Source organism: Balaenoptera physalus, assembly GCF_965194825.1.
Source record: "Balaenoptera physalus genome assembly, chromosome: 6".
NCBI classification, from domain to species: Eukaryota; Metazoa; Chordata; class Mammalia; order Artiodactyla; family Balaenopteridae; genus Balaenoptera; species Balaenoptera physalus.
Genome location: NC_138885.1, coordinates 133,879,664 through 133,903,086, shown reverse-complemented (window position 1 = coordinate 133,903,086; position 23,423 = coordinate 133,879,664). Strand labels below are relative to the sequence as shown.

The 23,423-nt window shown below is 48.4% G+C and overlaps 1 protein-coding gene and 1 long non-coding RNA gene across 5 annotated transcripts in view; one reads left to right on the top strand and one right to left on the bottom strand.

The window, feature by feature from the left end:
* AGAP1 (ArfGAP with GTPase domain, ankyrin repeat and PH domain 1) overlaps nt 1-23,423 on the bottom strand; it is a 550,747-nt gene that overhangs the window by 446,898 nt on the left and 80,426 nt on the right. The gene's annotated exons all lie outside the window — the stretch shown is intronic.
* On the top strand, nt 955-22,214 carry LOC309663046. The gene is made up of 2 exons (XR_014265088.1): nt 955-5,961; nt 6,318-22,214. It is a non-coding gene; the product is annotated as an uncharacterized lncRNA (long non-coding RNA).

Below are 23,423 nucleotides of genomic sequence, written 5' to 3'. Positions count from 1 at the left end.
GCTGAAAGGTTTGGGGGACAGGGCTTCTGACACATGCATTACATGTAAACCAGTTTAGATGACAAGACAGAACCCGTTTTATTGTAAAATAAGTTGCCAAATGAAGGTACTTACATCCCTAAGGCCGTCTGCCTCAAAACCTCATGTGGAGTATTAAATGTAAAACTATTTCAATACAACTTATATTTATTTGCTCACCTTGGGCAACAGGGTGTCCATGTACCTGCCCATCAGTAAGAACGCCCCCAGCCGTGAGGAGAGAGCAGGACACCTGAGAGACGAAAGGGCACCAAGACAACCCAAGCTAGGAGTCTCGCATGGAGGCAGAAGCTAGAATCTCGAGAGGCTGGCATCCACGCACAGCGCTGGCCGGCAGGACGGGCGGCCACAGGCATACCTGGGGGAGAGTCACCCAGCCTGGCTCTCTGGCCACCACAGCCCAAACAACCCTGGATGCGCTGCTGAGACGCCCGAACTCTGTCCCACCTGAACACGACCCTTCTTACACTAACTTCGTGGATTCGTAGGTTCTCAAGGGTCAGAGCGGAAACCCACACAAGGCCTTGCTCCTTTCCCTCGGCACCTGAGTACGACCGGCTATTAAGTGTGTATTTGTCAGTCTGAATAAGCACAAAGGCAAAGACCAATCCATAAACCATCTGGAGGGGTCTGGGCACTCATGGCATTGCCCCTGAGATCTCATTAGTGGGGGCAGAAGCCCCGGCTGGCTTGAATTATTTACTGCAGCCCTGGCCCTTTGATTATGCCCGTGCGTTATATGCAGTGAAGGTGCATCTGGGCCCCGCTTTAAACAGGCTCTGTCCAGAGGCACCAGCTCGAGGCGAGTGAAGGGTGCAATCAATTAACAAGCACTCTGAAGCCTCACCAGATGAGAGGAAATAAATGCCGGGATTAAATCTGTACAGCCCTCCCCGCTGGCAACAAATCCGCCCCACAGGCACTCAAGCAGCAGACTACGGGCTTCACTGAGGAAAGGAAAAGTCTCAAACAATAAGCAACTGGGAAAACAAAATCCTGTAACAGCGCCCGAATTATGATTACAATTAGAAAATACAGCACGTCTGATTGTTCTCCAGTGAGACCGCAGGCTGCAGACCAGAATAATTTTACATAATTATCAACATCACCACTGACAGAGGACTTTCCAGAAGGGAGTCACGCTGCGCCTGGGTCCCTGACCAGTGGCCTAAGATGTGGTTTCAGGCCCGGAACGACGTTCCCAGTGACCACGTGGTCTGAAACTGGGACAGAAGATGGAAGCACTTCTTTGTCTGAAATGTAAACATATTTACGTGGAAAGTCCTACAAAGGTATGAAATTCAGATCATATTTACAATTGACGAATACTCTTTAAGGAAATGAAGACCTTTACGGCAAACCTAAATTTTAGCAGAAACTCAAGACTGTACTTTTTACTCTACCTGTAATGGACATACACAGCTGTTCTTTACAACTGGCTCAATCTCCTGCTTATCAACGAGGAGACCCAATCCAACAGACTCGGACCCCTGTTCAAAGACACACAAGAGAGGGGTTCTCCGATTACACCCGAGTCCGTATCTGAGGGCTGAGCATCCCAGGTATCTACACGGTGTCATCACCCAGGTGTGCAGCTCCTGGCAAACAAAAAGGAAGGAGCTCTCAGCACGCAGGCAAAGCACGTCCGTGATTGGTTTTCATAATCTGGAAGAGTATCATGTCGGAGGAAGGCACGCCTCCTGACTCTCAAGCAGTGTCAGGTAACAGTGGCGTGTGATACTGCCAGCGGGCTTCAAGCTGAAACCCTTCCTCTTGCTGAGGTCAGTCAGCACTGCCGACAAACCTGAAGAGCTGACGGTCCACGTCGCCACGAGGGTCTACAGGCATAGAAAGCCCTACATTCACGGTTCAAAAGCACTCACCCTCCCGTAACAGTGCTCACACTGGTCCCCAGGAAGGAGATGCTCAGTTATCCTAAGGTGGTCAGCCAGTCACCTCCTGTCCCAGCCCAATGACTGGACCTCGAGCAACTAGCCGGCGGATCTCCACTTACCCACCTTTGAGGCAAGAAGCCTGGAGCCGCGCCTCCGATCCTGCTGCGGCAAACACTTCCACCCCTCCCAATGCACTTCCCGGCCCCCTTGCGGTCGTGGGACCACCGACCAATCCTGGCCAGTGAGCTGGGAGCAAAAGTGACCTGTGCAACTTCTGAGCATCTAACTGCAAACGCGAGACCCTCCACCAGAGCTCTTTTCCCCAGCACAGGACCAGGAATGTTCCAAACGTGAACCGCTCCATCAGCCTGGGACCCCGAGGGACCAGATGCACAGAAGCCCCTCTGGCTGGCCTCGGCGCGCACGCAGATCCGGGGTGAGAGCGGGAAGCAGCCCTGGGCTGCCCGAAGCTCAGGTGAGCCTGCGTGGTACCACCGCACAGCCCAGCCCCACGCTACCGACACCCCTACCACGCGCTTTCCCCTCCACTGCCCTTGCCAGCCCCTAGCCTCTATTTATTCTTATTTCTCTAAATCTCAAATAATGTTATCCCAGCCAGCCCCCTAGGGCTTTGGGCCCCCCTCCAGCGCTCCCTCCCCGACTGTCTTCATTCCCCTGCCCCCATCACCTCTAGGTTCCCTTCTCCCACTGGCGACACAACTCCACTGCTTTCTCCCAAGCACTGCTGGTCACTCCAACTCCACCTTTTCTTTTTCTCTCCTACGTTCCCACAGCTTGTCTTACTAAAATCAGGGCTCAAGAAAAAGTGCTCAAAGAGCTGCGTCATAGCACCTGGCTGCAAACTCTCCCCACACAGCAAGACAGAAAACCACCAAAAATAAGACCAAAAACAGGAGGAAAGGAAACCACAAAGCCCTTGGTAATAAGCATCCTTCAAAATGACAAAGCTCTGTGCAAAATTACTTCTATGCAGAACTTAACCACTGCTTCCCTTTTCTATGGTCTCTTAAGTTTGCTCTTTTATTTCTATTATTCCATCTTTATTACTATTATTATTACCACCTGCTGCCTCCAGGGGGCCCAGGGCCTGGCCGCCCCCCACTCTGCGCACCCCCGGTGCCCTGGCCTGCGATGGCTCCACCTTCCAAGGACCACACCCCACAGGATCCTTGCCAAGGCCTCTCAGCTGGGAACTCTGACCAGCAGGGCTCTTTCCAGAGCCAGATTACAAGGGGGGAAAAAACACACGCCTTGGAATTTTACAGAAGACAGCCAGCCAGCTCTGATTCCAGCAGTCTGCAGTGCTGCGGGCCGGAGCTCTTTCTCCGTGAGAATAAGAAGGGACCACGACGGGGACCAGGCAGAGGAGTAACCCCGAGACTCAACGAGGGGCCGTTCCAGGGAAGTCAGCTGTGAAGCCAAAAATCCCAGCAAGCAAAACTAAGAGCTCCACAGTCCTCACTCAGGAGACTAACCCTCCACTCCCCCCGCCCACCCTCTAAACGGGGCACCCCGCAAAGTACAGGGCCCACAAGTCATCGGCTAAGTCGGGCTCAGCAGATCTGGCTGCATTTTTTTGTCTAACATATTTTCAAAAGAACAATATTTGTTTTGGTGGAACCCAACATCTAGATATTATCTCTCCTTTAAAAATTCTAAACCACTAACAAAACCTCGAAGAATGTTCCCACCACAGTGTCAGCGCTGGGAATCCAAGCCTCCAGCAGCCAGCAGCCTCCTCTCTGCCACCCCATCGCCAGGAAGATGACTGGAGCTGGAGCCCCACAGACTTCCAGGGAGACGCCAGTCCGTCCCCCGCAGTGGGGAGGGGGCCTCACGAGGTTCAGGGTCCAGCCCCTTCAGGTGACAGGCAAAGCAAAGGCTAAGGGAGGGGCCCCGAGTCACACTCGATCCGCCAGGTAGGGAAGAGCCAGGCTTGCGGGCTGCCAGCCAGTGCCTCCCAACGCCCAGAGTGCCTTCCTCCTGCCCTGGGCTCCATGTGTCCTCTTATTCCTGCAGAGAGCACCGAAGGGAGACCAATACAATTCCATTTAACAGTAGCTAAGTTTCCAAATAGTTAGCTGGATTTCATGAGTAAGAAGCTAAACCGTGCTTTGGTCCTTCTATAAAACCTCCCGTTTCCCACCTAGGCCCCTCGCCTGCATGGTTTGGGGACGGCCTGGGGTCGGGGAGAGATGGCTCTGGCCTTAGGGACATGGGAACTCACTTTGGTCCCAACTCTGTTACTTGGGAACCTGGGAAAAGTCCCTTATCCACCTGACCTTGTTTTCCCATCCAGAGGATGTAAACAAGAACTCAATACCCTAACCTTTCCACCTCCCTGCCTCACTGGGCCAATGAGACAATGTGTGTGAAACGGGTTTATAAACAATGACGATTTATAAGAAATGCTGCTGCTTGCTTTGAAACTCCATGGCATCAGTAAGTGCTTCTGCCTTTATTCTCCTAGGATTGGTTTGTGATTCCTTCAGCGATATGCAAGATTCGCCGTGATGCCCAATTGTCTTTTCCAGGAAAAGGCTCATTCTGGGTGTGATACTGGACATTCAGAACACAAGCCCTGCAGACGGTTTAATCGAAGCAGGACTTGGTCTCTGAATTGCGGAGAGCTATCTTCCCATCAGTCATGCTGTCTTACCACCCCTCCCCAAATCCACTAGAGGATGGATGGCCCAAGGGTGAATTATGTTCATCTTGTGCAAACCAGTTTTGCTTTCATTAAAAACTGACACATCGGGGGACTTCCCTGGTGGTCCAATGGTTAAGACTCCGTACTCCTACTGCAGGGGGCAGGGGCTCGATCCCTGTTTGGGGAACTAAGGTCCCGCATACTGAGTGGGGTGCCGCCAAAAAAAAACAAAAAAAAAATTTTTTTAATAAATAAATAAACTGACACATCAGTTCTCGGCAATCTAGCTCAGACTGTGACAGAGACCACAGCCCTCTCTCCCCTGCCCCCTGCACCAGATTCACCAAGAGGCTGAAAAAGACCATTGGTGGGGCAGCTGCACACACATCTGCACAGTGATGCCAAGTGTGACAGACGCCAAGTAAGTGACTGGTGCTTCACACCTACGAGAGGCCTGGAAAACAGCCGATCTTGGTAATCAATGATCAGTATTTACTAGTGTCCAAAGACGACTTCTCTGCAGACATACAAACATAGCTGCTTTACTGTTTTCATTATAAAATGCATGCTTATCAGAGGAAGTCTAGAAAATCCTTAAAAGTGGGAAGAAAAAAAACCGGAGTTCCAGCAGGCAAGTACCTCTTCGTGCCTGCAGTGTTTTGGTGGAGCTCCATAAACCACCAGACTGAAGCTTCAGGAGGTCGGGGAGGCAGCCGTTACCATGGTAACACAAGACCGTGGACGGTGGGTATGGCTTCCTGGGCACTCCTCAGGTCTGTGGCTGCAACGCTAGAGTCATTGACTAATTGCTGGTTGAGAAGAAATGTTACACAACAAAAATGTGCTGACTGGGCACAGCCGGGCAATTTTTAGAAAGCAGCATCTTCCGAGGTTCCCAATTTCTGATGCAGAATAAGTCTAAAAATTTTAAATTTTTGTAAATGTGCTTACATTTCTTAAATGTTGCCTTTCTTATGTCTTCCCTTAGGGTGTCTTCATTTCTAGTATTTCACCTGTTACACATCCACATTGCAGTTGGCAACACAGCAAAGAGAAAATAACTAACAGTGATAAAAGCAATTATGATGCCAAAGATGTAGTGCTAAGTGATAAGCATAAAAAGGTTCCAACCAGACGCTAGGATTAGATCGCAAACGGCAAATACCATCAGGTATTAGCTGTACAGCCCTGGGACTTTGCCCGTCTGTAAAATGAGGATAGTAATAATGATATTAATGAAGATGATGGACATGAAATGCACAGCACAGAACACAGAGAGCACTCAATGTTAGCCTCACTTATTCCCTTTTATTATGATTATTATTAAATATTATTGGCCAGAAAAGAAATATGCATGTGGGGCTTCCCTGGTGGCGCAGTGGTTGAGAGTCTGCCTGCCAATGCAGGGGACACGGGTTCGAGCCCTGGTCTGGGAAGATCCCACATGCCGCGGAGCAAATGGGCCCGTGAGCCACAATTACTGAGCCTGCACGTCTGGAGCCTGTGCTCCACAACAAGAGAGGCCGCGATAGTGAGAGGCCCGCGCACCGCGATGAAGAGTGGCCCCCGCTTGCCACAACTAGAGGAAGCCCTCGCACAGAAATGAAGATCCAACACAGCCATAACTAACTAACTAACTAAATAAATAAATAAAATTAAATTAAAAAAAGCAATGTTTTAAAAAAAAAAAAAAAGAAATATGCATGTGCAAGCCGAAACCAAAAAAAAAAAAAAAAAATGACATAAAGTGTAAAGTGACAAGCAATATTCCTTTTATATGTGCCCGTTGGAGAAGGAATGATAAATGTGAACTAAAAACATGTTTTTAATTCTATTCCTGATGCCAAGTTATAGCTGGAGGTTGCCTCAATTCTGAGGGCAATGATCGTATTTATCTTAAAAGAAAAACAAAATGAACAAATGAACTGCATGGCCAGAGAGCTCTTAACAAGACGCCCCTGTTATGCAACAGTTTTCTTCATCTAAATTCTGAGGTAAGGGATCTATTCATAGTAAGCTTTCCAAAAGCAACAGGACATTCAATATGGGGAATGAGCACTGACACAGGGCCTTCCCCTCCTGAGTGCCAGGACACGGGAGGGCCACAGCGTGTGTGCAGACATGTGTGGGGCTACACAAAGCCACCTCTGACCTATAGTGGGAAACCCGCTCGATGTGCCCTTTTCTGATGCAGTGGGATAAAAGTAAACTAACTCACTAACTGTTGAGATTTCTAGTGAAATAATTCCCCACAAAATATTTCACCGCCAAAACATTTACAAGCAGGGCTTTGCAGACAGGGGAAAATACTTCACACACGTGGTAAGACAGATATTTTTTACTTCTTCTTAAAAAAAAAAGAAATCGCTGAAAGTTTCATACTCACAGAACCTAACATGTTTTTTCATACACAAGAGAAGAGGTGTCTAACAAAAACTTACATACCTCCCCCGGAGCACCTAAATTTCAAGTATCTATTCTACATCAAGTCTTTCAACCAATACGGACCGAACACTACAAGGACTCCTTTCTGATCTCAGTGTTTGGGCCCACAGAGACGAAGACCCGAGCCGTAGGGAACTCGAGCCCAGTGGCCGTGGGACAGGCGAGAAACAAGCATAATGAGAGCGCCGGATAGTGACGGTGCAGGAAAACAGAAGGGGAGGGGCTGCGGGCAGGAGGGAAGCCCAGCGCTGAACCGCTGGGAGGCTGAGCTCTGAGCAAAGGCTTGAAGGAAGTGAAAAACCCACGAGGAAGGGCCCTCCCAGCACAGGCACGGCCACAGCCCGGAGGTCCGCCCCTGGGAGGAAGAGGGTGGCCTGGCTGGAGCCGAGGGAGCCAGGAGGTCGGGGAAGAGTGGAGGCCGGAGCAGGGCTGGCAAACCTCTCCTGCCAGGCACCGGAGAGTAAACAGTTTAGGTTTTTCGGGCCAGGAGACTATCGAGGGTGTCGCAAAGGTCTGTGTCTCGAGGACTCAACTTTGCCGACATCTGAAGGCAGCCGCGGAAGGTGTGTAAGCAAACTGGCGCGGCTGTGACTTAAGACACGGAAATGTGAACTTCATAGGACTTTCACGGGTCGCAAAGTATTTACCTTTTGATTTTCCCGCCAAGCGCTTTATAACCATCAAAACCATTCTTAGCTTAAGAGCAGGCGCAGGACGGATTGGCTCCTGGGACTTAGTAAAGGGCCACTGCAAGTGCAAAGCTCTGCAGCAACATGACCGACTTGGGTTTTAACAGTCACCTAGAAGCTCTTGGGAACGGCCCCCTGCGGGAGGGGTGAAAGCGAGGGGACCAGCGCATGGGCAGTGTGACAACCCTGGAGTGAGGGGGTGGCAGGACTCCTCCCGTGCCCAGGGTGCAACCGGGGGTCCCAGCCTGACCGGAAATGGGGGACGGTGAGAAAAAGAGAGGCATTGTGGATTATCCTGGGTTTGGGGCCTGAACAACTCACTGGGAAAATGAAGTGACCGCCAGCTGAGATGGGCCAGGCTGCAGACGGGACACAGGACAAGGAGCCAGGGAGGGGGAGCTTCAGACCGGGGGAGAGGAAGCCAAGGCACCTTCCCTATTAGGAGCAGCCCATGGTCCAGCGCAGGGAGACGTCAGTATTCACAACCGGGGGTAAAGAGAGGCCGTGAGTCGCCTCATGTTAGGTCACCAGGTCTGGCTTTGCTGCCAAATGAGTTACAGAGTGTTTCCATTCTCGTGGCTTTCTGATACGAGACAAAGGACTTGAACCTTTATTTGCTGAATAAATACCTAAATGACTATAAAGGCGGGTGAGGGGGGCTCCCTGAAGGCTATTTATGTGCCTCTGAAGTTGGCAACCTGCGGCTTATTGTGGCTGCAATTTGTGCCTATTTGTCCTTAAAGTCTGGAAGAATTTTCAAACCTCTGCTAGAGACAGGAACTGGCCTGAATCAGTTACACAGACAATTCCTCATGTCCGTGCCCCATCGTGACCTCTGCTGCTTCCATGTCCTGGATCCAGGCACTGCCGTCCCTCACCGGTCTGAGCCAAGCCTGCCTAGCCAGTGGGTGGCCAAGTGGAACAAGTGACGGCCAAAAAGGATCCCATGCGAGTGATGCTTGCAAGTGGCCCTCTAGTTTCTCTCTTTTTCCCCCCCAGCTTTATTGAGATATAATTGACAGATAACGTATGTAAGTTTAGTGTTTACAATAGGGTGATCTGATACACATATATATTGTAAAACCATTACCACAGGAGGTGTTAACACCCCCCATCACATAATTACCTCTTTTGTGAGGTGGGAACATTTAAGATCTACTCTCAACTTTCAAGCACATAATACAGTACTGTTAAGTCACCATACCACACATTAGACCCCAGAACTTACTCAGCTAATCACTAGCAGTCTGTACCCTTTCACCGACATCTCCCCATCCCGCCCCTGGCAACCACCAATCCGTTCTGTTTCCACGAGTTCGCCTTTTTTTGGTTCCACATATAAGTGAGATCATACAGTATTTGTCTTTGATTTATTTCAATTAGCACACTGCCCTCAAGGTTCATCCATGTTTTCACAAAAGGCAGGATTTCCTTCTTTTTATGGCTGAATAATATATTCTATTGTGTATATACCACATCTTCTTTATCCATTCATCCATCCAGGGACACTTACGTTGTTTCCATGTCCCGGCTCTTGTGAACAATGCTGCAATGAATGTCGGGGTGTAGCTATCTCTTCTAGACACTGTTTTCATTTCCTTTGGATATATGCCCAGAAATGGGATTGTTAGATCACATGATGGTTCTATTTTTAATTTTTTGAGGAGTCTCTATATTGTTTTCCATAGTTGCTGTACCAATTTTCACCCCCACCAACAGTGCAGCACAAGACTGCCCTTTTCTCCACATCCTCACCAACCTCATTTTGATAAAAAGCCATTCTAACAGGTGGAGATAACATCTCATTGCAGTTTGCCTGATGATCAGTGATGCTGAGCATCTTTTCAGGTACCTCTTGGCCATTGGTATGTCTTCTTTGGAAAAAGTCTATTCAAATCCTTTGCCCATTTTTTAATCAGATTGCTTGGTTTTTTGCAGGTTTCTGTTTTAGGACTGGTGAGCCCATTTTTTAATCAGATTGCTTGGTTTTTTGCAGGTTTCTGTTTTAGGACTGGTGAAGGGGCTCTTAGAACCATCTCCAGAAGGTTCCGTGGGCACGTGAGCAGTGGCAGAAGCCTTGAAGTCATGTGCAGTTTTCCAAAGCTGAGTGACCACTTTGTGCAAATCCTGACTTGGTGGGGAATTCCTTTTTTAATTTATTTTTGTATCCACAGAATAAAGCCTCATGTGACCTTGTCATTTCCCACACGTGGAGAAGGTATCACCGATTACCACCCTTCACGCCTGGCTGATTAATTACAGCCAACACCCCCAAGGTCCTCTCCAGTTCACTCTGCATTGCCCGCTTCCCTGCCCTCCCCCCAGTACCGGGCACCAGGATAAAGGCAGAGACCACCTCCCCAGCCCCACCTTCTCTGTCATCTGATTCCTCCTGGGCAAAACTGGGGCAGGAAGAAAGAAAACACACAGCCCGCCACACACAGTGTGACTCACTCCAGCTCGCACTCCCCTGGTGGCTAAAAACACACACCTGCACAGGCTCTCCCGGCACACAAGGAAGGGACCAGCTGCAGTAAACTGGACTGCCCTCTGGAAGCAGCCAGGAGTTCCCATTCTGGCTTCAAGTAAGTCCGCCAGGAGTAAAAACAGGGGAAGCATGTCAAACTGACTTGGTAGAGCATCCAAAGGCCTCCGGGGAAACTCATTTCACCTGCTGTGAGGAAAACGAAGGGCTTATCTGTGTGCACCACCAGGCAGGGAAGGATCGACCGAAGGAAACCGACCGCTCTCTGCACCCACCAAATACTTCAAGCAGCTGAGCTCCTCCACAGCCCTGAGCACCTACATCAGTGACTGAAGACTTCGTTTTTCACGTGCTTTTTAAATAAAGGTATTACTCCAGCGCCCACAGCAAGTTAAGAAGGAAGTGGGGTCCCAGCTCACCTCTCTGCCCACAAACGAGAAATAATCAACCCGCCCCCCGCCTCGCTGGGGACTTGAGGGTCCTCTGACAAGTCTCTCCCTGGACCACCAGACCTGCCTGTCTTAAGCATCCCACAATTCCACAGCTCCCTGCTCCCTGATGTGAGGCAGAGGGCTCCGATGTCACATATGCCATGGTGACCCCCTCCCAAGGCCCCCACCATCCTGCCTGGGCTTCTGACGTCATCAGTCAGGGTTTCACCTGTGTCAGGTACTATGTGTTCACACGCAAGGCCTCTCTGACTGCCAAATCCCCATTTCCTATAACTTTACTTTTAAACGCAACGCCCTCGTGACGCCTTGCTTGACCTTAACAGGTGATGCATAGAGAGTAGAGGCTGATTAATCAGCGCTGGGCAGCACCTGGACAGGGTTTCCCGCAAGGTCATCAGCAGGCTTGGTCCCGGCAACTTGCAGGGGTTACGCGTTTTGATTCAAGTATTTAAAAATTATCTTAAAAAACTAAAGACTTTGCCGTGAGTCCCACAGAGGTAGCTGGGGAACCAGGATGTCCCCCAGCCTAAGGAAGGCCATACAGCAAATGCACAGAACCTGTGCCACCCAGTGACCGCAAAAGTCACACCAGGGGGGCGACTGACTTACAGCAAAAGTACCCCATCTGTAACAGACTCACAGACAGAACAAACTGGTGGTTACCAGTGGGGGGAGGGAGGGGGAGGGGCAGGATAGGAGTGGGCGATTAAGAGGTACAGACTGCTAGGTAATAAGATAAATAAGCTACAAGGATATATTGTACAGCACAGGAAAATACAGCCATTATTGTATAATAACTTTAAATGTAGTATAATCTATCTGTTGATTCACTATGTTGTACACCTGAAACTAAGTCAACTATGCCTCAATAAAAAAATAAAATATTAAGTATGTTCATACAAAAAAGCACCCCATCTGATTCATTAAGTGGTTCCTTCTCATGTCACTGCATTTGATTTAGTAATTTTGAACTTACAGTTGGATTATCCAGGAGTGATGAGTACAACAAGGTAAAAACTATTAGTTTTGCGTACATTGTTAAGTAACCATAAAGAAACAGCATGAGCCAGTTGCGGGCCGTGAAGCACGGGAATATTTCCTTTGCTGTCGTGCATGATTCAGAGCTGAGACACTGCTCAGGGTTCGGGGCTCTGGTCCCAGGAGACACAATAACCATCCCACAAGAAGGAAAGGAAGAGGGAACAGCAGCAAACCGACAGGTGCCGGCTGGGTGGTCGAGGTTGCGCCCATGGTGCCTCCTCTTAATAAGGAAACAAATCCCATCACCTCCAAAGGCCAGCACAGTGGGGATGAGGGCTTCCACATGGCGGGGAGCACAGTTCTGTCCCTAGCACTGACCTTAGATAATATTAGCTTTCTGGTCTCGAAGGCTGGGGTGGATGAGGAGGAAGGGTTAAAGTTGATCTCCAAGGCTTCCTGGAGACCTAAAATTCTGCTGATTCTCAAAACTGACTTAATAATCAATATCCACTTACACAGTCCCATCAAATACAGCCCCACAAGACACAGCACCCCTGACAGCCAGGAACCTGAGATTCTTCCCAGCCTCACTTGCCTCCCCGAGACCAGCAGAGGTGCTGTCGAAATGAGAGGAAAGGCTGTGTTTCTGGGTAGTTTCCATGGAATCACGGCATCACTCTCCTGTTGACAGCACTGCAAGCTATCAGGGCAACCACTGCATTTACACAAGCACATCCAAGAACATAACCTGCTAGGCGTGAGAAATGCCTGACACCCAGTGTATGACGTATGCAAAGCAGCATGCCCTTGCTTCCTTCTGAAGAGAAACATTTTGACCTTGTGGTTCTCTATAATGTTGTAATAACCCACCCTAGTTTATGTTGATTTATTCACAAACGGCTCTTAGTAAGGCAAATTCATGCATACATTTTTCTTACTTTCCAAAGACAGAGACGTTCTAAAATAGACTTCATCACTTCATGCTGCTGTCAACAGCTACTTCTTGTTCATTTCATGTAAACCATCAACTATAAATATCTCAGCTGTATCTGCAGGGGATTTATTAGTGAGCTCGGTTTAGCGACGGATTTACACCAACAGGAAGTGGCAGGACGGTCACTCCCCTCTGTTTACACGTCTCACTCCCTCCATCTACCGGTAGCTGCTGAAAATGAGTCCTAAAAAAGTCCAGGCTTAGATGTTTCAATAATGGACACTAACAAATCTATATAGCCTTGCTCCACCTGGTTTATAAAAGAACAGCATGATTTCAGGTGCTCTACTTAGTTAACAAAATTGAAACCATATGAGCAGGCGAATTATGGCAATAGTGGACCACTGTGTAATTAAGTAAGGTGAATTCTAGACTTCAGTGACACGGACGTTATGAGACTATATCTCAGTGTTTAGGTTGGACTTGGGGTGCCCGGGGTTGCTGTCACCGTTTCTGGCCGTCCAGAGGCCATGCTTCCCTGGGAAGCCTGCTTTTCTAAGCGTCAGCTCTAAGAAGCAGTGATGGGCCCCAGTAGCTGTTTTTAAGGCATCCTAACCATGCTGGCGGGCTCCCCAACAGATCCTTGGTTTTCCAGCCACTTTCCCTGGATGCTGGGCTTCACTTTTCACTCCTTGACTGGGGCACTTATGCGAGGCTGCCCCCCATACTCTCTGAGACCCCTTTTCTGGGGAAATGTGAGCGAGTTCTTTAGGCGTGAAACAGACTCCTCTGGGCTCCACACCTGTCTCACCTGGCCCATCCCCACATCCCAGGCTCTCAGACAAACAGACGGCCCTCTTCCTCCTCGTCAATGCCAATCTGGGGGTCCCGACTCCAGCCACCTCCTCTGGATAGGCTGAGATTAAATTTCCTTAAAAATTATTTCAATGTCTTTGTAACTGTGTTGATATCATTAAAAAAAAAAAAAAAAGTCTGGAAAACTACACATCCTATTCCCAGTCCTTTAAAATAACAAGACTGCTCATGCAATGCCGATCGTGGTGCCCAGCACGCAGACGTGCTCCACATGAAGGAAGGACAGAAGGACAAAGTAAACTGCACAGGACCATATAATCATTTTAAAAGTTGGAACAGCAGAGAGACCAGAAAGCTATTCCTGTGTTTACGAAGGAGAAGGACAGGCGAGAGAGACCACTGCTGATTCCAGTTTTCTTTTTCAGGTTTAATAATAAAAATAATATTTAAATAGAAAACAAATCAAAATGCAATTCTGCTACGAAGAACAGACCGTATTAGAATGCATTTAATCACCAGAAGGGGGCAGTGTCTTCAAGACTACGTAAGTCCTTACCCTGCCTCAAGTCTGCACAAACACTGAAAGCCCACATGAGACTAAAAATACACCAGGTTTCCATTTAGATATCTCACTCTCCACTTCCTTTATATCACTAAAAAAATAATAATAATAATAATAATTACATGTGAACCTACAATTAAAATAAAATTTTAATTAACATAACATAGTTATGATATATTATAAATTAATGCAGATATTGGTTCATCCTTTTCCTTTCCTAGCTGTGGTGCTCTCTTACATTACATGAATACACATTTTTTGAAAATCTCAAAGCCACAGGTAACTCTGATGTAGCCTGCAACCTGAGGATGGCTGACATCAATAATCAGTACAGAACTACGGACCCACAACTTGTTCGCCATCATTTCCCGCCATCTCACACATGGCCAGGTAAAGAGGGCCTTAAGCAGGATGGCGTCACCTCAGGCTTGTTCTAGAAGCTCAGCCGGCGCTCAAGGCCACCCTCCCGGCCATAGTCCCAACACCCACCATCTGATCATCACTGACTGCAGCGCTCAGACACCCTCTCTTTACGTGGAGCCAAAACGTGTATTCCTGGGATCCCGACATTCGTGGGAGCCTTGCAAGGAGAAGTTACACCCACCCCATCTTCTATTTCCCAATGCCTCCTCTCGTCTCCAGGAAAAGAGTAGCTTCAACCCTGAGAGGGCATGGCTTTCCCGCCATTACCACCCTGAACAACCTCAGCCAAATTCCGTGTTCCACGCACGTGTGGCCCACAGTGGAAGCTCTGGCTTCCCTCTGTCTCAACTCTGCTACGATTACTGGTGCCAAGTCCCTCCCAGGCATGTCCCACCTGTGAACAAGGAGGCCTGCTTGGAATTACTGATCACACCTGCAGGGAGGAGGGCCTGAGACATTCCCTGGAGCATCCTCTGCCAGTCTGTGCCACCAGCCACAAATCCCCCCGTGGTCCTAGTTCCAAAACTGCCAGCCTGGAACCAGCCTCTTCTGGAGCCCAGCCCCCCAGAACACTGCAAGACAGGGTCTCGTCCAAAGGAAAGGTCCCCCAACTCCGTCATCACCGGGCTCCTTCTATACGCCCTGGTTTGTCTCCTGGTCCTCAAGAGCGTGGTATCCAGAGCAAAGCCCACGTCCCAGTGGTCTGAGCTGTTGGGGACAAACACCCCCTCCATCTGGGGCGGGGATGACAGGCACAGATCCCGGCCGCCTCACCGACCCCACTGGACATCGCTCCCCGTCCAGCTGGGCCTGGACCTCTCAGAATCGGAGCTGCCTCAATTTACTCCCATCTCAGACTTGGGGGAAACATACACACACAGCAAATGAGGCACACTAGCTCTTTGGGGACCACATCCCACTAAGAAAAAGAGCGGCTAACTCTCTGAACCCAAACCCATCGGCCTTTAGGACACGTCCCACCAAGGGCTGCCGGGTTCCAGACCCAACACCAAGACGTCACGTTATTTCCTGCTCAATTCCATCACATCGAATCAGTTCATTCCTATCGCGGTGTATGGAATTTTTTAAAATGTCTCTGATCCCATGAGATTCGATGGGCAGGTTTCTTTACCCTTAGATTCGACGGACCGGCTGTGGCTGAGGGTGCAATCGGGGACTTTGCTGGGCGTGACCTTCGGGGAAGCCCACCTCTGCTTGGTCACTGTCCCAGCATCGCCTCCCAGGGAGCCAGGAGGCCGTGCGGGGAGGGCAGCGCTCTGCCACGCCACCATCCACTGGCAGCCCCTTGCAGAGGGCCTGTCCCTTTCTTTGCATCTCATTCACAAAGTAACAGATAAGGTCCTTTTGTATTCTTGGCTGGGCTCAGCTTTTCTGACACTCCTCTCCCAGCTCATCACTCGTGCTTATCCACCACCAACTTCGTGTCCATCTTCACACCCAACCTGGACGCCAGGTAGCTTGGCCTCCTTGACCATCACTAGTATGTGCAAACACCCACACCCCTGGGAGACGTGGCATCTGACAGAGCAGGAAGGATGTGCACCGAAGGGTCAATAATATTCACCTTTGTGGGAAGAAATTATGGTTGCTTTCTATTCATGTTTTTATAATAAGAAAAATTAGAACTACTTGTAAAAATCCAAACCTTAAAAAAGTTCCCATTGAGTAAAAATTGGGATAGATGGTAACAGTGACAGAAAAGGAAAGATACTTCCTAATCCTTCCCAAACCTTCTCCTAAGGGATCTCGCCTCTTCCTCTCTCTGGACTCTTTGGAATTCCGTGCCCCTTCACCCGGACCGTCCCCACCTGTGCCCTCCTTCTCCCTCCTGGCAACACGTGACGACACAAACCCTAAGATGACCATCATTTCCTCCGATCATCTTCACTCTAGAATAATTTAAAATATAAAGACAGTCATCCCAAAGAGAAAATGGCACCTGTAGCTGGCAAGGCCCTCCTCCCCGTGAAGAACCAGGAGTTACATGTGAAAAGTTCAGGTGGAGGGAAAATTCAAAAATCAGACACCGAAAGAAAGATATCTCTCAAAGCATAAGGGTACCTGGCAACCTTTCTTGAGGGCTGGACCCAAGCAGGACCGGGGAAGGGCATTTCCAGAACTCCTGGAGAAAGGAGTGCTTGGAAAATGTGGCAGAGCTATTACTACAGACTGAATGTCTGTGTCCCCCCAGAATTCATATGTTGAAACCTAACCCCCAAGGTGATAGTATTTGGAGGCAGGACCTTAGGGAGGCCATTAGGTCATGAGGGTGGAGCCCTCACGAAAGGGATTAGTGCCCTTATAAAAGGGACCCCAGAGGCTCCCTGGCCCCTTCTGCCGCATGAGGACACAGTGAGCACACAGCCATCTGTGCACAAGGAAGCAGACCCTCACCGACACCAAATCGACACCAAATCTGCCGGTGCCTCGATCTTGGACTTTCAGCCTCCAGGAGTGTGAGAAACAGTTGTTTGCTGCTTCAGTCCCCCAGTGTATGGCCCTTTTGTTACAGCGGTCTTGACTAATGCAGATATATTCCAAGTAAAGGAAACACAGGTGTATTTCAATACGGAAACAAATAAGTAAGCGCAAGCATGAAGAACAGCAGAAATCCAAACTGCTGATGACCTTTAGGGGCCAGTTAAAATTCTTAAGTAAGCTCGGAAAACAAGCCACTTGAGACCCTCCTCTGCTGGAAGAGTCTTTAAAGAGTCCCATCAGTAACAACAATCTCCAGTATATTCTATAAAGGGAGCCCCCGTGTAGTCACAGAGCCTAGGGATAAATTTTAGTCATGACAGTTATGGCATTCTCGATCTGTAATTTACACTAATAATCTCCAAGTAAAGAAGGATTTAAAAGGAGCAGAAAAAGTAATCACTTGTGTCTCTCTGTGAACTTAAGGAAATCCAAAAATCTTCCCAAAAAGGAACTCAGGAGTGTGAATGAATAGAGTATAACTTCTTAACAACCGGCTCTGGGAGACTGTCAATAGCTCTACTAAAAGCCAAGTGTTACTTAAAATCAGGATTTTACTATGTGGAGGGGTTAAGTGTCGGAGGCCACACCTGACCAGGTGTGTCAGCAGTAGTGAGTCAGGGGTTCTAAAGAGGTTTGCCCATCTCAGCACTGAGGACAAGCGCCAGGGTGAGGGGTGGAACTGACTTTAAATATAGAATAGGGGGAGTGGGTGGGAGGTTGATTGTAGAGTCGTGGAAGAAGGAGAAGGAACCACAGTTTTCTCTTCATTCTAAGGTACTTTATCCATAACGAATTCTGAGAACTACCCTTCCCTGTGACAATTTTCATTTAGCAGTGGTTGAACAAAATCCTCCAAGTGAAAGTTCCTAAAACCCAGCAAATGACTGAGCTCCAGTTCCTGGGAAGCTGTGGGAGAGCAGGAGGACTTGGTGTTTACCCCTGGCTCCCCACCTCCAGGGTGGCAGCTCCACTCACCACCACCCCTGCCTCAAGCATCCCTCCAGTAAAACACATTCTTGGGCAACAAAGGAAACAATATCTTTCCAATCCTTCCAATTACGTCAGGCTCCCAGTGAGCTCAGAAGTCAAGTCACACCTACGATTATTACAGGGAAGATGCAGAACTCAAAGAAAGGTGTCTTCTCCAATTTTCTTTCACTCTCCAGCTGTCTGTAGCTCCACCTGCTTTAAAAGACAAGACTCAGTCCTCCTTTGATCAGAAACTCTTTTCTACTTTTCCATCTGCTGGTCCCTAGTAGAAAGCTCTCCAGGTAATGAGGAGATAAGAGGTATTTGTGTAATTAACAAGTGAAATACAAGTGAGTCTATTATTGCAGCCATGTTTATATTTGGGTAAGACCTCCTCCCTATAAACGGTTCAAAAATTATTCAATTCAAGGCATTGACTCATCCATTCAAATAAGGATTTAGCGAGCGGTTCCTCATTAACCTGCAAAAGAATGAACTAACAACAGAGGTAGTGAAACTGTCTGTCTGCATGGGACTGAAAACCGCCACCCTGGTAATATTTTTCGTATTGATAGGGTTGCCAGTTACATACGCGAGTTCTCCTGGTGGAAATTCTCAAGCTCAATTACACTCCAGTGAAACGTGCCCAAGAGAGCCGCCACATGTGCACCATCCCCCGACCCACTGTCCAGCACCCACAGCCCGGCACCCAGCGTATCCTACTGCACCCAAAACACCCTTCCGAAGTGAGTCCGCAAGAGGTAAGCATGGGTGGTCCGCCAGTGGTGAGTGCAATGGCTCCTGTCTCTCCCAGATTATATACCCCTGCAGGCAGCCTGAGAGCTCAGCCACCCCAACTCGTGTGTGTGTGTGTGTGTGTGTGTGCACGCGCGCGTGCACGTGAGAGAACCCACACCGTAGTGTTGAGTCATACACTGAGTCGACTAAAGTCCTTACACCTACTGTTTATCCAAGAGGCGTTTCTTTTCAGCCACGCTTTCCCCACCTGTACCTGACTAGCTGATCAGCCAAACTCCTGTGCCTCTTCCTTGCCCCTGCCCACATCTAATCCACAGTCAGAACCTGTCTCAACACGCCCCTCGGTGCCAGCTGCAATCCGTAACCTTAAGTTTAAAGGATTCCTCCAGCTGGTTTTGGTTTGCACAAATCCGGGCTGCATGTGGCCGCAGCTCTTAACCGCTCCCCCTGCCATCTCAAGATACGCTCCAACTAAACAGAAAGGGACCAGACTGGCTTTATTTGGGGATCTGCACAAAACAAGGAGCTGACTCCAGAGCAGAAATTAAGACGATGGTGGATGCCAATGGGTGAAAACCTGGTGTGCGACAGATCTGAATGTACCTGCTGCTCTTAACCTCTGGTTTTCAGGAAGGAAAAAATACATTCAGTTAAAATGGACTCACACTTCTGCGGGATTCTTTTTTTTTTGGCCGCACTGTGAGGCACGTGGGATCTCTTAGTTCCCCGACCTGGGATGGAACCCGTGCCCCCAGCAGTGGAAGCACACAGTTTTAACCACTGGAACTCCCTGTGGGATCTTTTTAAGCGTCTCCGCCAAACCAACCATTCACCCCGAGCCTCCACGGGATGGCTGGTGCGACCTCCCTCCTTCCACAGGCTGGGCGTCGGCACGACCCCGCTCTGCCCCTTTCCTGGCAGACAACTACTGGCCTGAGATAAAGTCACAGGTCCAAAGACATTCCTTTGGCAAGATGGCCATGGCTGTGGTCTTCTCACAGTGAGGCCCAGTCTGGGGTGGCCTGCCTGAACTTGGCCCCCTCAGAGCTGCCCCAGGACCTTGGCTTTGGCCTTTCACCTCTACGAATCAGGGAGAAATGAGGATTATTCTGGAAAATGCACATGTGGGTCTGGAGATGGCCAGTTAACTAGGGAATCATTTCAACCTTAAAACACAGGGGGACCCGGCAGGTTCAGAGCCAAATCCTACCGACAGTTTTAAATGAATGGAAAGCTCTTTTAAACATTTTCCCCCAATTCCAGAAACACATTTCATCAAAAAAGTTCTGTAAATTCTCGCCAAAGCTGCTGCCCGGGGTCATTAGTGTTAGAAAGGAAAGTCAGGACCTGGCACAGTATGCTGTGATTCCCGGGAAGCTGGGACAAAGGGCGCTGATCCCAAACTCTGGTGATGGCGAGACAGGCTGAGGCCCCAGGCTCCCAAGTTCTGACGGATCCTGGGCTCCCTTGGGCCATCACCCCAGCTGCAAAATCCTTGAAGCCCGCTCCATGCTTTTGTTATAAATCACAGTTGAGAAACATTTACACATCCTTCTAAAAGGGTACCGCTCTTCAATGTGAGAAGCCCAAATTTTGGTGTCCCTTTGATCTCAAGGTTGCCACTGAAACCTGACCCCATAATTATGCGCACGACCCGGTGACCCAAGAGCAGAGGGCTCTGTCCGTGCAATGAGGGGCCGCCACTTCTAAGGGGACACCACGTGGTTCTCAATGGGCTGCCACTGGCATTTGGGGGCAAGACAGTTCTACACAGGGCAGGCCTGTCCAGCACATGGGGAATGAGTAGCAGTCCTGGCCTTAGGGCACTAAAGGCCATGGTGAGATAACCAAAACTGCCACCACACATTGTCACACTGCCCCTGGGAGCAGCACTGCCCAGCTGAGAGTGGAAAGGGCAGCATATTCATAGGTCTGCCAAGGTCAGGCCCAACCTGGGGCCAGAATGGGTTGAAACCACAAACAGGAACCCCAGGGCCACATCTGGGGGCCAGATGTCTCTTCTCCTACGGGGCTGGCATCCCCTCTTGACTCCGCAAGCCTCTCTCCAGCCTCACCCCCATCACAATCGTGTGCTGTCTGCTGCAGTAACATCTTCCTTGGATGGGACAAATAGCTCACATCCCTTAAAGGCTGCTATAATCCGTAAGGTTCTTTCTTGAAGGCCTTAAAGATCTCCCTGGGTAAACACGCAACAATAAAACCTTCCTGCTTGCTATTCAAATAACCACATTGCACAGTTTTCTTCTTACACATTTCAAGCTTTGCCACCAAACGTTGGCATTTTTCAGGATGGCCCTGTGGTTGTAGGATATCCATGGTAACATCACTAAGTTTTCTTTTTTCCTTTTAAATAGCTTCCATTAATATTTCCATCAGTTTCACACTCAGTCCATTAAAAACAGAACAATACAGACAATCATCCTACTTTATGATCAAATTCTGTATAAATCAGGGGTCACAAAACAAGCTTTCAGACTCAGCACCTTGACACACAGTGTATAACTTCCAAGTGCCAATCTCTTTGAGCATCAGTTTCTTTTTTTTGTTTGTTTTTCATTTGTCAATTATTTTATACCTATAGAAAAGCATGCCAAGTACATGTATAATCTCTTCAAAAGTTAATAATATGATATATGAAGGGAAAAAAGAAAACCAAGGACTATCATGATATATAACCATCCTCCTCCAAAATATATACATTGTTTTAATGAAATGATGCCTGGAATAAAGGCACCAAATAGACAATAAGTATGTATAGAATACCTTGAAGAAAATGTCACAACACTGTAAATCAACTATCCTCCAATAAAAATTTTTAAAGAAAGAAATAAAAATAACCCTGCTCACAAAACTAAAAAAAAATAAATAAAGAACCATTAGGATGGAAGGTGAGAATTTCATTATAAGCATCAGTTTCTTGATAAGAAAAACCTCACTCCACACCTCACGTGGTTATAATAAGGACCAGATAATGTAACAAGCTCTGCAAAAGTGCTGGGAAGTCATAACGCAAGGGCAGCGGTTAGTACTTGTTATTCACCATCATCACGGTGGGGCTGCATCATTACTGGATAAAATCTAGAGCATCTTATACCCACTGCTCAGAAGCAGAGAAAGCACCTCTCACACAGAGCCTGATTCAAAGGTTCTCACTTGATTTTTTTTTTTCTTCCACTCTGTAGCTGAGCTGTCATTGGTTATTTATCGAGTGCCACAGTTAAAATACAAGGGGCCTGGGCTTCCCTGGTGGCGCAGTGGTTAAGAATCTGCCTGCCAATGCAAGGGACACGGGTTCGAGCTCTGGCCCGGGAAGATCCCACATGCCGCGAAGCAACTAAGCCTGTGCGCCACAACTACCGAGCCTGAGCTTTAGAGCCTGCAAGCCACAACTACTGAGCCCACGTGCCACAACTACTGAAGCCTGCGCTCCTAGAGCCCGTGCTCCGCAACACGACAATGAGAAGCCCGTGCACCACAAGAAAGAGTAGCCCCCGCTCACCACAACTAGAGAAAGCCCACGAGCAGCAACAAAGACCCAACACAGCCAAAAATAAATAAATAAATAAATTTATTATAAAAAAAAATACAAGGGGCCAAAGAAGCGAAAACAAAGTAAACACAAAATGATAGCTATCATCAATTAATTAACTGACTCTAGATAATAACTCTATGGAACGATTCCTGTACTTGAGGATGCCCTAAACTCAGGCACACAAGAACCTCTTCTTTAGAGCAAGTGTCATTTATTCCAGGAGTGAAGGCACCCTTGGGATCATTTGGTGCTGCCTGGAGGGGACTCCCAGAAAGTGGGAAAGTACACCTGCCAACCCCCGTCTCTGCCCAGCACCTACAGAGAAGTCACTGCCACCTAGAGAGAGACGAAAGAAAATAAGGAAGCACCCTAGGAAGGTTAATTTTATGTGTCACCTTCTCTGAGCCACAGCGCTCAGCTATTTCATCAGACATTATTCTGGATATTTCTATGAAGGTGCTTTTTGGATGAGAAACATTTAAATTGGTAGACACTGCGTAAAACAGACTGCCCACTATAGTGGGGATGGGCCTCATTCAATCAGTTGAAGGCCTTAAGAAAAAAAGACGGACATCCTCCAAGTAAGAAGGAATTCTGCCAACAGATGGCCTTTGGACTTGAGATGGAACATCAACTGTCCCCTTCATATTTTGGGCTTATACCGCCATCATTATGGAAGTCAATTCCCTAACATAAATCTTTATCTCTGTTAAAAAAAAAAAAGGAGGAAACAGGCAAGCGGCCAGTATTTCCACATTCTCAACAGTAATAAGAAAAACAATGGGGGAAAGTTTAGTGGTTCCTCAAAAAATTAAGCACAGAATTACCATGTGACCCAACAAGGCAGTTTCTAAGTACATCTCCCAAAGAAATGAAAACCAGTAACTGGAGTAAATACATATACACACATGTACTAGCAGCAGCGCCCTTCACAACAGCCAAAGGTGGAGACAGCCCGAATGTCCGACAACTGATGAGCGGACAAACTCTGGTTAGAGGCCAACAAAGCAATACCATTACCCAGCTTTTAAAAAAAAACTACTGACGCGGTACCTCAGGGGTGGACCTCAAGAATATCTGAGCGCAAGAAGGCAGACATGAAAGTTCGCAGTGTCCGATTCCATTTATTTGAAATGTCCAGAATAGGTAAATCCACAGAGACAGAAGCCGACTGGTGGTTGCCAAGGACTTGGGGGGGGGGGGGCAGGGGGGCGGATGGGGAGTGACTGCTAAGGGTACGGGGTTCCC